This window comes from Bison bison, unplaced genomic scaffold (genome assembly GCF_000754665.1).
Source record: "Bison bison bison isolate TAMUID 2011002044 unplaced genomic scaffold, Bison_UMD1.0 scf7180017864485, whole genome shotgun sequence".
In the NCBI taxonomy this organism is placed as follows: Eukaryota; Metazoa; Chordata; class Mammalia; order Artiodactyla; family Bovidae; genus Bison; species Bison bison.
The window spans coordinates 3,044,378-3,057,697 of NW_011495045.1; positions in this window are offsets into that span (position 1 = coordinate 3,044,378).

The following is a 13,320-nucleotide window of genomic DNA, read 5'->3' on the forward strand; positions in this document are numbered from 1 at the left end:
AACTCCTACAGCTCAACTCCAGAAAAATAAATGACCCAATCAAAAAATGGGCCAAAGATCTAAATAGACATTTCTCCAAAGAAGACATATAGATGGCTAACAAACACATGAAAAGATGCTCAACATCACTCCTTATCAGAGAAATGCAAATCAAAACCACTATGAGGTACCATTTCACGCCAGTCAGAATGGCTGCGATCCAAAAGTCTACAAATAATAAATGCTGGAGAGGGTGTGGAGAAAAGGGAACCCTCTTACACTGTTGGTGGGAATGCAAACTAGTACAGCCACTATGGAGAACAGTGTGGAGATTCCTTAAAAAACTGGAAATAGAACTGCCTTATGTTCCAGCAATCCCACTGCTTGGCATACACACTGAGGAAACCAGAAGGGAAAGAGACACGTGTACCCCAGTGTTCATCGCAGCACTGTTTATAATAGCCAGGACATGGAAGCAACCTAGATGTCCAACAGCAGATGAATGGATAAGAAAGCAGTGGTACATATACACAATGGAGTATTACTCAGCCATTAAAAAGAATACATTTGAATCAGTTCTAATGAGGTGGATGAAACTGGAGCCTATTATACAGAGTGAAGTAAGCCAGAAGGAAAAACATAAATACAGTATACTAACGCATATATATGGAATTTAGAAAGATGGTAATGATAACCCTGTATACAAGACAGCAAAAGAGACACTGATGTATGCAGCAGTCTTATGGACTCTGTGGGAGAGGGAGAGGGTGGGAAGTTTTGGGAGAATGGCATTGAAACAGGTGAAATGTCATGTATGAAACGAGATGCCAGTCCAGGTTCAGTGCACGATGCTGGATGCTTGGGGCTGGTGCGCTGGGACGGCCCAGGGGGATGGTATGGGGAGGGGGGAGGGAGGAGGGATCAGGATGGGGAGCACGTGTATACCTGAAATTTTTTTAATTTTTAAAAATAAAAAAAATAAAAAATAAAAAAATAAAGAAAAAAAAAAGAAAGATTCCTTACAGCTAGCTAAAATACAAGATAAATTCCCTCATGAATTTTCCTTTTTCCCGAGAGCTAACTTCTAATCAACAGTGGGTCTGGTTTCTGTTTGGTCTGGAGAAGTTGTAGGGGAAGTTGTAGGGTAGATACAAAGATAGGCATAATTCATGTAGCCTACAGCAAACTGCTGAGGAAAGATGCTGCCACCGGAAGGATGGTCTTTGAATGTTTTCTCCACTTGGGATTCAGTTAAGGAAAAGATGGATTTTCATACCATGATAACCATCTCCCTGGATATTCTTTGTTAACAAGAAATAGAATTATTTGGCTATTATTGTCTTCTCTTCTTCTCCTCAGCAAAGTCACTCAGTTTACTTTACATATATATAAATATCACTTTAAATATATATATACATATATATACCACTTTATATGTATATATATATATATATGTGTGTGTGTGTGTGTGTGTGTGTGCTTCAATTGTGTCCAACTCTATGCGACCTCATGGACGGTAGCCTGTCAGGCTCCTCTGTCCATGGAGATTCTCCAGGCAAGAATACTGGAGTAGATTGCCATGCCCTTCTCCAGGGGATCTTCCCAACCCAGGGATCGAACCCATGTCTCTTACATCTCCTGCATTGGCAGGTGGGTTCTTTGCCACTAGTGCCACATGGGATGCTGGGACTAGTGGTAAAGAATATATATATATTCTTTCCCTATCTTTTATCTCTTCAATGAATTGGCATCATATTATAGAAAAAGACCTAGTGGCAATAAACTTATTTTTGAGCTGTGATTTTTGGGGAGGAAAATGGCTCTATCACTAGTGTTTTCATTAAAACATTTAATATGAATCAAATAACAAGTTTTAATAGATAAACAGGCTGGTTCCTGTGAGTTTATCTTGTGTATCATTTTCAAAAGGTTAAGCAAAGATTCCAAGAATGGTTATTAGCTAAGAAAAAATTTCCATGTAATTTTTCTGGCATTCTTAAATATTAGAATATGTGCAGTTTAAAAATATTGACCAAATCTGAGATGTCAATTAAAATATTGAGATACTGATTGAGATACTGATTTTCAATAAACTGGTTTGAAAATCAGAGATTGGCATTAGGGAATGAGACTTCTCCCAGGAAGAAGACTTCTCTGCCTTCTTAGCTAGCATCAAATCATACAGTTATTCCAAGTTTAAAGAGGATTCAGTTCAGTTCAGTTCAGTTCAGTCGCTCTTTGCTCAGCTCAGTCGTGTCCGACTCTTTGCGACCCCATGAATCGCAGCACACCAGGCCTAGTGTTATTTAAAATAGCCGGTTAGTAGTTTCTGGCCTTACATTTAAGTCTTTAATCCATTTTTAGTTTATTTTTCTGTATGATGTTAGGCGATGTTCTAGTTTTATTCTTTTACATGTGACTGTCCTGTTTTCCCAGCACCACTTATTGAAGAGGCTGTCTTTTCTCCACTGTACATTCTTGCCTCCTTGTCCCAGGTAAGTTGCCCATAGGTGCATGGGTTTATCTCTGGGCTTTCTATCTTGTTTCATTGGTCTATATTTCTGTTTTTGTACCAGTACCATACTGTTTTGATGACTATAGCTTTGTAGTATAATCTGAAGTCATGAAGATTGATTCCTTCAGCTCCATTTTTCTTTCTCAAGATTACTTTCGTTATTCAAGGTTTTTTCTGTTTCCATACAAATTGTGAATTTTTTTTGTTCTAGTTCTGTGAAAAATGCTATTGGTAATTTGATAGGGATTGTATTGAATCTGTAAATGGTTTGGGGTAGTTAGTCATTTTCATAACACTGATCCTTCAAATCCAAGAACATGGTAGATCTTTCCATCTGTTGGTGTCGTCTTTGATTCTTTCATTTTTTTCAGTGCCTTATAGCTTTCTGAATACAGGCCTTTTGTCTCTTTAGGTAGATTTATTCCTAAGTATTTTATTCTTTTTGTTGCAATGGTAAATGGGATTGTTTCCTTAAATTCTGTTTCTGATTTTTCATTGTTAGTGTATAAGAATCCAAATGATTTCTGTGTATTAATTTCATATCCTGTAACTTTGCTAAATTCATTGATTATCTCTAGTAGTTTGTGTGTGTGTGTGTGTGTGTGTGTGGCATTTTTAGTGTTTTCTATGTATATTAATCATATCATGTTATCTACAAACAGTGAGAGTTTTACTACTTTTATAATCTAGATTCCTTTTGTTTCTTTTTCTTCTCTGATTGCCATGGCTAGGACTTCCAAAACTATGTTGGATAATAGTAGTGAGAGTGGGCACCCTTGTCTTGCTCCTGATCTTAGAGGAAATGCTTTCAGTTTTTCACCATTGAAAATAATGTTTTCTGTGGATTTGTCATATCTTGCCTTTATTATGTTGAAGCGGGTTCCTTTATGCCAGTTTTTTGGAGAGTTGTTTTTTTTTTTTAATCAGAAATGGATGTTGAACTTTGTCAAAAGCTTTCTCTGCATCTATTGAGATGGTCATATGGTTTTTATCTTTCAATTTGTTATTATAGTGTGTCACATTGATTACTTTACCTGTATTGAAGAATCCTTGCATCCCTGGGATAAACCCCATTTATTAAAAGATGTTCAATGTTGCTCATTATTAGAAAAATGCAAATCAGAACTAAAATGAGGATAAAAGGGAACCTTTATGCACTTCTTGTGGGAATGTAAACTGATATAGCCATTATGGAGAACAGTATGGAGATTCCTTTAAAAACTAGGAATAAATCTACCATATGACCCAGCAATCCCACTACTGGGCATATACCCTGAGAAAGCCATAATTCTAAAAGTCACATGTACCCCACTGTTCATTGAAGCAATATTTACAATATCCAGGACATGGAAGCAAACTGGTTCCATCAACAGATGAATGGATAAAGAAATTATGGCACGTTTATACAAAGGAATATTACTCAGCCATAAAAAGGGACCAAATTTGAGTTTAGCTGTGAGGTGGATGAAACTAGAACCTCTTACACAAAGTGAAGTCAGAAAAAGGAAAAACAAAAATGGTATATTAACGCATTTAGAGAACATGGAGCACATTTCTCCTGTAGTTAATCACCTAAACTAGATTTTAATCAACACCTGGCGCTAGGGACAAATTTTATTTCTTGCATGTCGTGTTAATAATTTGATTAATTCTTTTGAATATGATGTGTGTTACATATCCCCCTTTCCATCTATATCTCTAAAATGCCTGCAGAGCTAGTGTCCTAACAATAAAAGATTTAGACTATTTGTTTTCCAAATAAATTATGCAATGCCAGGATTTCTAAACTTGACAACACTTTAGACTTCACTTCATCCATATGGCTAATGACAACAACTATAAATAGGGTAGATTAAAGAATCCCTTTCTTGGCAGTGAGTAAGGTCCCTGCTTATTATGCTGGATGTATTCAGCTGAGGGTTAATACCACAGATGCTCCCTTACCCTGCCTCTCCAATATGCTCTTGCTTGATGAGGATTGGCAGTGGGGCTCAAGAAGAATAGAGAAGAGCATGCTGGATTAGCAGTAAACATAGACCATCCTATCAAAATGACTCTTGCACTTGATGAAACAAGAACATAAATACAAATCTGGCCTCTTGATTATCACTTTACCATTTAGCACCTGTGTCTGAGAATCCTTAAAGTAATTACCTCTACTTCTCGAATGTAGATAGACCCTATAAAACATCCCCAAGTACTATCAATCTCCTTTAAACCCAGGCTATCATGTTACTTTTTGCTGGAGTCTCGCCTGTTCTGAACTAATCCCTAGTTTTGCTAATCTTTTAACTTCATGTGTATTTTTATCAGAATAAAAATATGGCTAGAATACACAGAAAAACTATATAAAAAAAGATCTTAATGACCCAGATAACCACAATAGTGTGGTCACTCATGTAGAGCCAGACATCATGGTGTGTGAAGTCAAGTGAGCCTTAAGAAGCAACACTAAAAACAAAGCTAGTGGAGGAGATTGAATTCCAGCTGAGCTGTTTAAAATTATAAAAGATGATGCTATTAAAGTGCTGCACTCAATATGCCAACAAACTTGAAAAACTCAGCAATGTCCACAGGACTGGAAAAAGTCAGTTTTCATTCCAATCCCAAAGAAGGGCAATGCCAATGAATGTTCAAACTACTGAACAATTGCACTCATTTCACATGCTAGCAAAGTAATGCTCAAAATTCTCCAAACTAGACTTCAGCAGTATGTGAACTGAGAACTTTCAGATGTTCAAACTGGATTAAGAAATGGCGGTGGTATCAGAGATCAAATTGCCAATACCTGTTGGATCACAGAAAACAAAGATAATTCCAGAAAAACATCTACTTCTGCTTCATTGACCACGCTAAAGCCTTTGACTGTGTGGATCACAACAAACTGTGGAAAATTCTTAAAGAGATGAGAATACCAGATCACCTTACCTGCCTCCTGAGAAACCTGTATGCAGATTAAGAAGCAACAGTTAGAATCGTACATGGAACAATGGACTTGTTCCAAATTGGGAAAGCAGTATGTTTTGAATATACAATCTACAGTGCATATTGTCACCCTGCTTATTTAATTTATGTGCAGAGTATATCATGAGAAATGTCAGGCTGGATGACTCATAAACTGGAATCAAGACTGCTGGGAAAAATACCAACAACCTCAGATATGCAGATGATATCACTCTAAAGGAAGAAAGTGAAGAGGAACTAAAGAGCCTCTTGAGGAAGGTGAAAGAAGACAGTGAAAGAAAACAGTTAAAACTCAACATTCAAAAGACTAATATCTTGACATTTGGTCACATCACTTCATGGCAAATAGATGGGGAATAAAAGGAATCAGTGACAAACTTTATTTTCTTGGGCTCCAAAATCACTGTGGATGGTGACTGCAGCCATGAAATTAAAAAGCACTTGCTTCTTGGAAGAAAAGCTATAACTAACTTAGATGGCACATTAAAAAGTAGAGACATTACTTCGCCGAGAAAGGTCTGTATACTCAAAGCTATGGTTTTTCTCATAGGTATCGTTGTGAAAGTTGGACCATAAAGAAGTCTGAGCACTGAATAATTGATGCTTTTGAGCTGTAGTGTTAGAGAAGACTTTGAAGAATCCCTTGGACTGCAAGGAGATCAAACAAGTCAATCCTAAAGGAAATCAATCCTGAATGTCTGTTGGAGGGACTGATACTGAGGCTGAAGTTCCAATACTTTGGCCACCTGATGCAAAGAGCTGACTCATTGGAAAAGAGCCAACTCATTGGAAAAGAGCCTGATACTGGGAAAGACTGAAGACAGGAGGATGAGATGGTTGGATGGCATCACCAACTCAATGGACATGAGTTTGAAGAAACTCTGAGAGATGGTGAAGGACACGGAAACCTGGTATCCAGCAGTCCATGGGGTCACAAAGAGTTGGACATGAATGAGTGACTGAACAACAACATATTTTTATCAGAGTTAAATGTACATATAGTTCAAAAAGTCAAAATTTCCATAATTATTATTACCTAAACAAAATTTAAACAAAATAGCTACCATCTTCCCAACCCTTTGCTCATCTCATGGTCAAGAAGACAACCACTCTAAATTTATTTCAGTATTTACCTTCACATCTATGAGTAACATGACTATTGGACCACTTTTTAATGGACCAAGGAGCCTGGTAGGCTACAGTCCATGGGGTCACAAAGAGTCGGACACGACTGAGCGACTTCACTTCACTTCACTTGGTATTAATGTTTGTGGATCTATGGAAGATGAGGTTTCTGTTACTACTATTTCCACAATATTTGCGCCTCATTTTTCTGAAATGACTGTGACAAATTATGATTAAACCAGTATTCAGTACTCACCTTAGCATGACAATGTAAACATTATTCCCAGTTGGGCCTTTCAATATACTAAAATTATTTTCAGTTTCTTGCATTTGTTTTGCTTCCTGGAATTAAAAATGTATTGTACTCTATTTCCTTAGTTTTCACCAACAAACTATCTCCCAGTCACCTAAAATTTCTCTCAAAATATATATGCATGCATATCATACATCTTATCAATTTCATATCCTTCAAAACATCTTTCTCATAGTTCTCTGCCTGATTCCAATGTGAAATATGGTCTCCATGATCCATGTCTGTCATCTTGGAGTTGCCCTCAGTCAATAACCTGGGGATTCCTTTGCATTTCTCTTGAGTTTGATCTCATACCTAGATCCTGTTTTGTTTTGTTTTTCTTGGTCTTGTCCCTTGGTTTCATGGAGCGCTTTCTCCAGCAGCTTCTTCATAAGGAGTGTTTATTGGTGTATGTGAACCTGTGTGTGGGTGGGAGGGATAGACTTTCTGAAACCTTGCATGTTTGAAAGTTTATAGTCTATCCTCACACTTGATAAATTTTGAAATATATAATTTTATGTTGAATATTAATTTATTCCAGGATTATGGAGGCATGGGTCTGTTCTGGCTTTCAGTGTTGCTGTTGACAAGTCCAAAGCCATTCTGAATTATTATCCTATATTTATGATATGTCTTTATTTTTCTTTATTCCCAGTTCTCTTAAATTTCACAGTAATCCATATAAATGTGAGTCTATTTTATCCATTGTGCTGAATACTCAATGGAATCCTTTAGTGTAAAAACTCATAGCCTTTAGTTGGCGAAGCAAGTTTGTCTGGTTAATTCTGATTAAAAAAATTTCGGCCTTGACATGTTCGTTTAGGAATTATTTCTCTGCCTATTTCCCTCTTCACTTTTGTCTGTTTTCTCTTTCTGTAACTTCTATTATTGAGATGTGGAACTTCCTGAATTGATTCAACTTTCTTCTTTTACCTCTTATTTTCCTTTTTGCTCTACTTTGTGTGAAATTATCATTTTTTTTCTTTTTTATGCTTTATTGAGGAATAATTTACAAATACAACTCTGAGATATTCAAAATATACAATGTGATAATCTGATACACATATCCCTTGTGAAAGAATTCTCATCATTCAGTTAATAATCCATCATCTCACAGATTTACTTTTTTGCTGGGGACATTTAAGTTCTATTATCTCAGAAAATTAATTATACAATGGTGTTCTCAGTTACAGTCACCATGTTCTACATTAATTTTTCTTTCAACCTTTACACTGAATGTTTCTTTGTTCATTTGTATTGCTTTGCTTGTTTTACTTTCTGCTTCAATAATTTTCAATTTCTTTGCACTCTTTATTGTTCACTAAAATTCCTTTTGTCAATACTGTTCTTGGTTCTTAGCTATCCTTTTTTTTTTTTTTTTTCTGGTATGTTTTGAAGTTTTCACCACCACTCAAAATATTGGTTTCTCCAAGATAATCTTTCTAATTAAAAAAAAATATTTCCTGAGATGTCTGACTCTCCTCAGCCATCTGTTCAAACTTAAAAATGAAATTGTTTAAAAAGTTAATTGGATATATTGTGAGCATGTCAATTTCTTGGTTTTGATCTTTCACTAGGATTAAGATGTTACTGTTTGGGGAAGCTAGGTGATGGGCACACAGATCTTCTCTATACTGTATTTTGCAATTTCTTATGAATTTATAATGGTTTGGGAATAAAGGGAAAGCAAGTCTAGCTGGAAATTCCAGGTGTTTAGAAGGGGGGGCTTGCTTATTTGGATATCAGTGAGCGAAATTTTGCTAGACACTTTCACTAGTAACTGATTTACTATTTTCGGGGCTTTAATACTGACCTGTTAAGATGCACAAAGCACCTTCCTGGTGGTGTGTTATCCTGCAATTGAACTGAAAAAAGTGTGCTATATATTTGGTATAAATGTTTATCCCACTCCCCAACATAGTCCTCCATCCTGAACTATGCGTAGGCGACTCCCAGTTGAAGGATTCACTGTTTCTAGTGAAAGTGGCTCAGTTGTGTCCGACTCCTTGCGACCCCATAGACTATAGAGACCATGGAATTTTCCAGGCCAAAGTACTGGAGTGGGTAGCCTTTCCCTTCTTCAGGGGATCTTCCCAAACCAGGGATCGAACCCAGGTCTCCCACATTGCAGGTGGATTCTTTACCAGCTGAGCCACAAGATAAGCCCTTCTAGAAAATATACTTCTAGTTTTCTGTCGGTAGAAGATGGGTAATTGCTGTTCTGTATGGAATGGGTGTGGTAGGTAGACCTGGGTTCCTAACTGCTTCAGTTAATTCTTTTATTTTTAGTCTAAACCAACCTATTGCCTCCAGTCCCTAAGGCTTTCATGAATTTGGCTTGTGTATTCCACGGCTGAGTCAATCACCATGCATCCTTCCACTTCTGTTATTTTGTTGTTGATGTTTTTTGTTTTGTTTTCTTCTTTTTTTGTGGAATTTTGCAATTAAAAAAATATCCCTTCCTTTCATTTGATGAGATTTCCAGGAGGAAACAGAATAAATGCTGTCTATCAAGCTAATCTTAAAGTAAAAGTTTACCCAAGCCAAACGCTTAAACAAGGTTTCATGAGATACCTACAAAAAGAAATGGATAGCAAAGGTATTTACATTTAAGTAACTGACCTCACCGTGTGGATCCAGATCAGAATTTCTAATAAAGGCACCAAATTTTATTTAGAGGGGAGTTTTCCTACATTAAACAAGCAAACAAAAACCCTGATACTACCTTTAAAATAAAAAAGTTTTTCAGAGTTCAGTATTCTCAGGATAGCCGTCCATGACAAATATAGACTATGAGAATTCAGTTCAGAAATGCTAATATCTGATATGTATTATAATAACCATTGTTCAATGGTGGATTTTTAAAATTAATTTACTCATTCAACTAATATTCAATACCATCAGTTCAGTTCAGTTCAGTTCAGTCGCTCAGTCGTGTCCGACTGTTTGTGACCCCATGAATCACAGCACGCCAGGCCTCGCGGTCCATCACCAACTCCCAGAGTTCACTCAGACTCACATCCATCGAGTCAGTGATGCCATCCAGCCATCTCATCCTCTGTCATCCCCTTCTCCTCCTGCCCCCAATCCCTCCCAGCATCAGAGTCTTTTCCAATGAGTTAACTCTTTGCATGAGGTGGCCAAAGTACTGGAGTTTCAGCCTTAGCATCATTCCTTCCAAAGAAATCCCAGGGCTGATCTCCTTCAGAATGGACTGGTGGGATGTCCTTCCAGTCCAAGTGGATGCTACTTTAAAGAAATGTGAAGTATAAGAGCAGAATTAGTAATACTAACAACTATAATTTCCCTTGAAATACAGAAAAAAAGGATGTTAAATTAGGAAAAAAAAATAAAAATTATCAAGTTCCAAATTCCCAAATCCCTCATCAAATGTATGAACAATTGTTAAAGACAACAATCTGTAATCATTACCCCCTCCTCTGCTTGGTGAACTAAAGTAGGGTTATATATAGGAACGAAATGGTGGCAATTTATGGATTATTCAGTAGTCACATCAGAGTAATAAAAACAGAATCTATCTATTGATATATATATATATATATATACACACACATATATAGGTTTTATATACATGCATATATTATATACATAATGGTGTGTATACGTGTGTGTATAACAGTGTGTGTACATATGTATTTTATGGTGTGTATATACACACATATATATACATATTTCATTGTTGTTCATTTGCTCAGTTGTGTCTGACTCTTTGTGACACCATGGACTGCAGCACACCAGGCTTCCCTGTCCTTCACTATCTCTCAGAGTTTGCTCAAACTCATGTCTATTGAGTCAGTGATGCCACCCAACAATTTCATCATCTGTCACTCCCTTCTCCTCCTGTCCTCAATCTCTCCCAGCATGAGGTTGTTTTCCAATGAGTTGACCTTTGTATCAGGTGGCCAAACTATTGGAGCTTCTGCCTCAGCCTCAGTCCTTGCAATGAACATTCAGGGTTGATTTCCTTTAGGATTGACTGGTTTGATTGCCTGGTTGTCCTGCTGCTGCTGCTGCTGCTAAGTCACTTCAGTCATGTACGACTCTGTGCAACCCCATAGATGGCCACCCACCAGGCTTCCCCATCCCTGGGATTCTCCAGGCAAGAACCCTGGAGTGGGTTGCCATTGCCTTCTCCAATGCATAAAAGTGAAAAGTGGAAGTGAATTCGCTCAGTCGTGTCCGACTCTTAGTGTCCTCATGGACTGCAGCCTACCGGGCTCCTCCGTCCATGGGATTTTCCAGACAAGAGTACTGGAGTGGGGTGCCATTGCCTTCTCCAGCCTGGTTGTCCTAGTGACTCTCAATAGTCTTCTCTAGCACCACAGTTTGAAAGCATCAATTCTTCGGTGCTCATCCCTCTTTATAGTCCGATTCTCACAGCCATACATGACTAATGGGAAAACCATAGCTTTGACTAGTTGGACCTTTGTTGGCAAATACCCTGCTTTTTAATATGCTGTCTAGGTTCATAGCTTTTCTTTCAAGGAGCAAGCATCTTTTAACTTCATGGCTGCAGTTATAGTCCACAGTGATTTTGGAGCCCCTCAAAATAAAGTCTGTCACTGTTTCCATTTTTCCGCATCTATTTGCCATGAAGTGATGGGACCAGGTGCTATGATCTTAGTTTGTCGAATGTTGAGTTTTAAGCCAGTTTTTTTCACTCTCATTTTTCATCTTCATCAAGAGGCTCTTTAGTTCCTCTTCACTTTATGCTGTTAGCATGGTGTCATCTGCTTATCTGAGGTTATTGATATTTTCTTCCAGCAGTCTTGAGCTTCATCCAGCTGGGCATTTCTCATGATGTACTCTGCACAGAAGTTAAATAAGCAGGATAACAATATGCGGCCTTAACATACTCTTCACAATTTTGAACCAGGCGTGAGCTTTGCTCATTTTTGCAAAGCAACTTGGAACCCAAATTACAGGTTCAATTCAGTGTTCCTGATAAAAGGAATCTTGGGTCCCAGGTATTTGACAAACTACTAAATTATTTGCAAAATCTCATTTGCTCAGTGAACCCTGATACTTTACGTGAAATGGAATTCACAAGCACAATAAAGCCCTTCATTGTTTGGTACTCTGAAGGGTATCCTCATTCACTTTCATAATCCTTTGTCATTTGTCTATAGCTTAAAATCATGTCACCTGTCTATAACTTACAGAAAAACTTATTCAACAACCAGGAATTTTATCTGTACTTTAAAGAAAATTTAAGTCCTCTTTATTTGCATAACTGGAAATAGCATAATAGTTAACACATACTCTGGAACCAGTGTTTAAATCTTGTCTCTGCCATTTACTGACTGTAATGACAAAATTTTGTAATTTTATAATCATGACAAAATTAATTATGTTCTCTATGCCTCAGTGGCACTCCATCCCCGCCCCCCCATAAAATAGGGTCAAAGATAATATGATTAAAAGAGATAATTCAAGTTAAGCACTTTGAAAAGTTGTTTTTGTTGAGTCGTCCAGTCGTGTCTGACTCTCCGTGACCCCATGGACAAAAGCACACCAGGCCTCCCTATCTCTCACCATCTCCAGAAGTTTGCCCAAGTTCTTGTCCATTGCATTGCCATCCCGCCATCTCATCCTCTGATGTTCTCTTCTCCTTCTGTTCTCAAGCTTCCCCAGCATCAAGGATTTTTCCAATGAGTTGACTTTTCACATCAGGTGACCAAAATACTGGAGCTTCAGCTTCAGCATCAGTCCTTCCAGTGAGTATTCAGGGTTGATTTCCCTTAAAATTGGCTGGTTTGATCTCCTTTCTCTCCAAGGGACTTCCAGGAATCTTCTCCAGCACCACAGTTCAAAGGCATTAATTCTTTGGTATTCTGCCCCCTTTATGGTTCAGCTCTCACAACTGTACGTGACCACTGGGAAGATGATAGCCTTGATTATACAGACCTTCTTCAGCAGAGTAATATCTCTGCTTTTCAACATATTGTCTAGGTTTGTCATAGCTTTCGTGCCTAGAAGCAATTGTCTTCTGATTTCATGGCTGCAGTCACCATCCACAATGATTTTAGAGCCCAAGAAGAGGTAATCTGTCACTACTTCCACATTTTCCCCTTCTATTTGCTAAGAAGCAGTGGGGCCAGATGCTTGATCTTAATTTTTTTAATATTTAGTTTTAAGCCAGCTTGCTCACTCTCTTCCTTCACCATCAAGAGGCTCTTTGGTTCCTCTTCACTTTCTGCTATTACAATGGTATCATCTGCATAACTGAAATTGTTGATTTTCTCCCTCCAATTTTGATTTCAGCTTGTAACTCATTCAGCCTGGTATTTCTCATGGTGTGCTCAACATATAAATTAAATAAACAGGGTGACAACAGACAGCCCTGATGTACTCCTTTCTCAATCCTGAAACAATCAGTTGTTCCATACAGGGTTCTAACTGTTGCTTCTTGACCCAAATATAG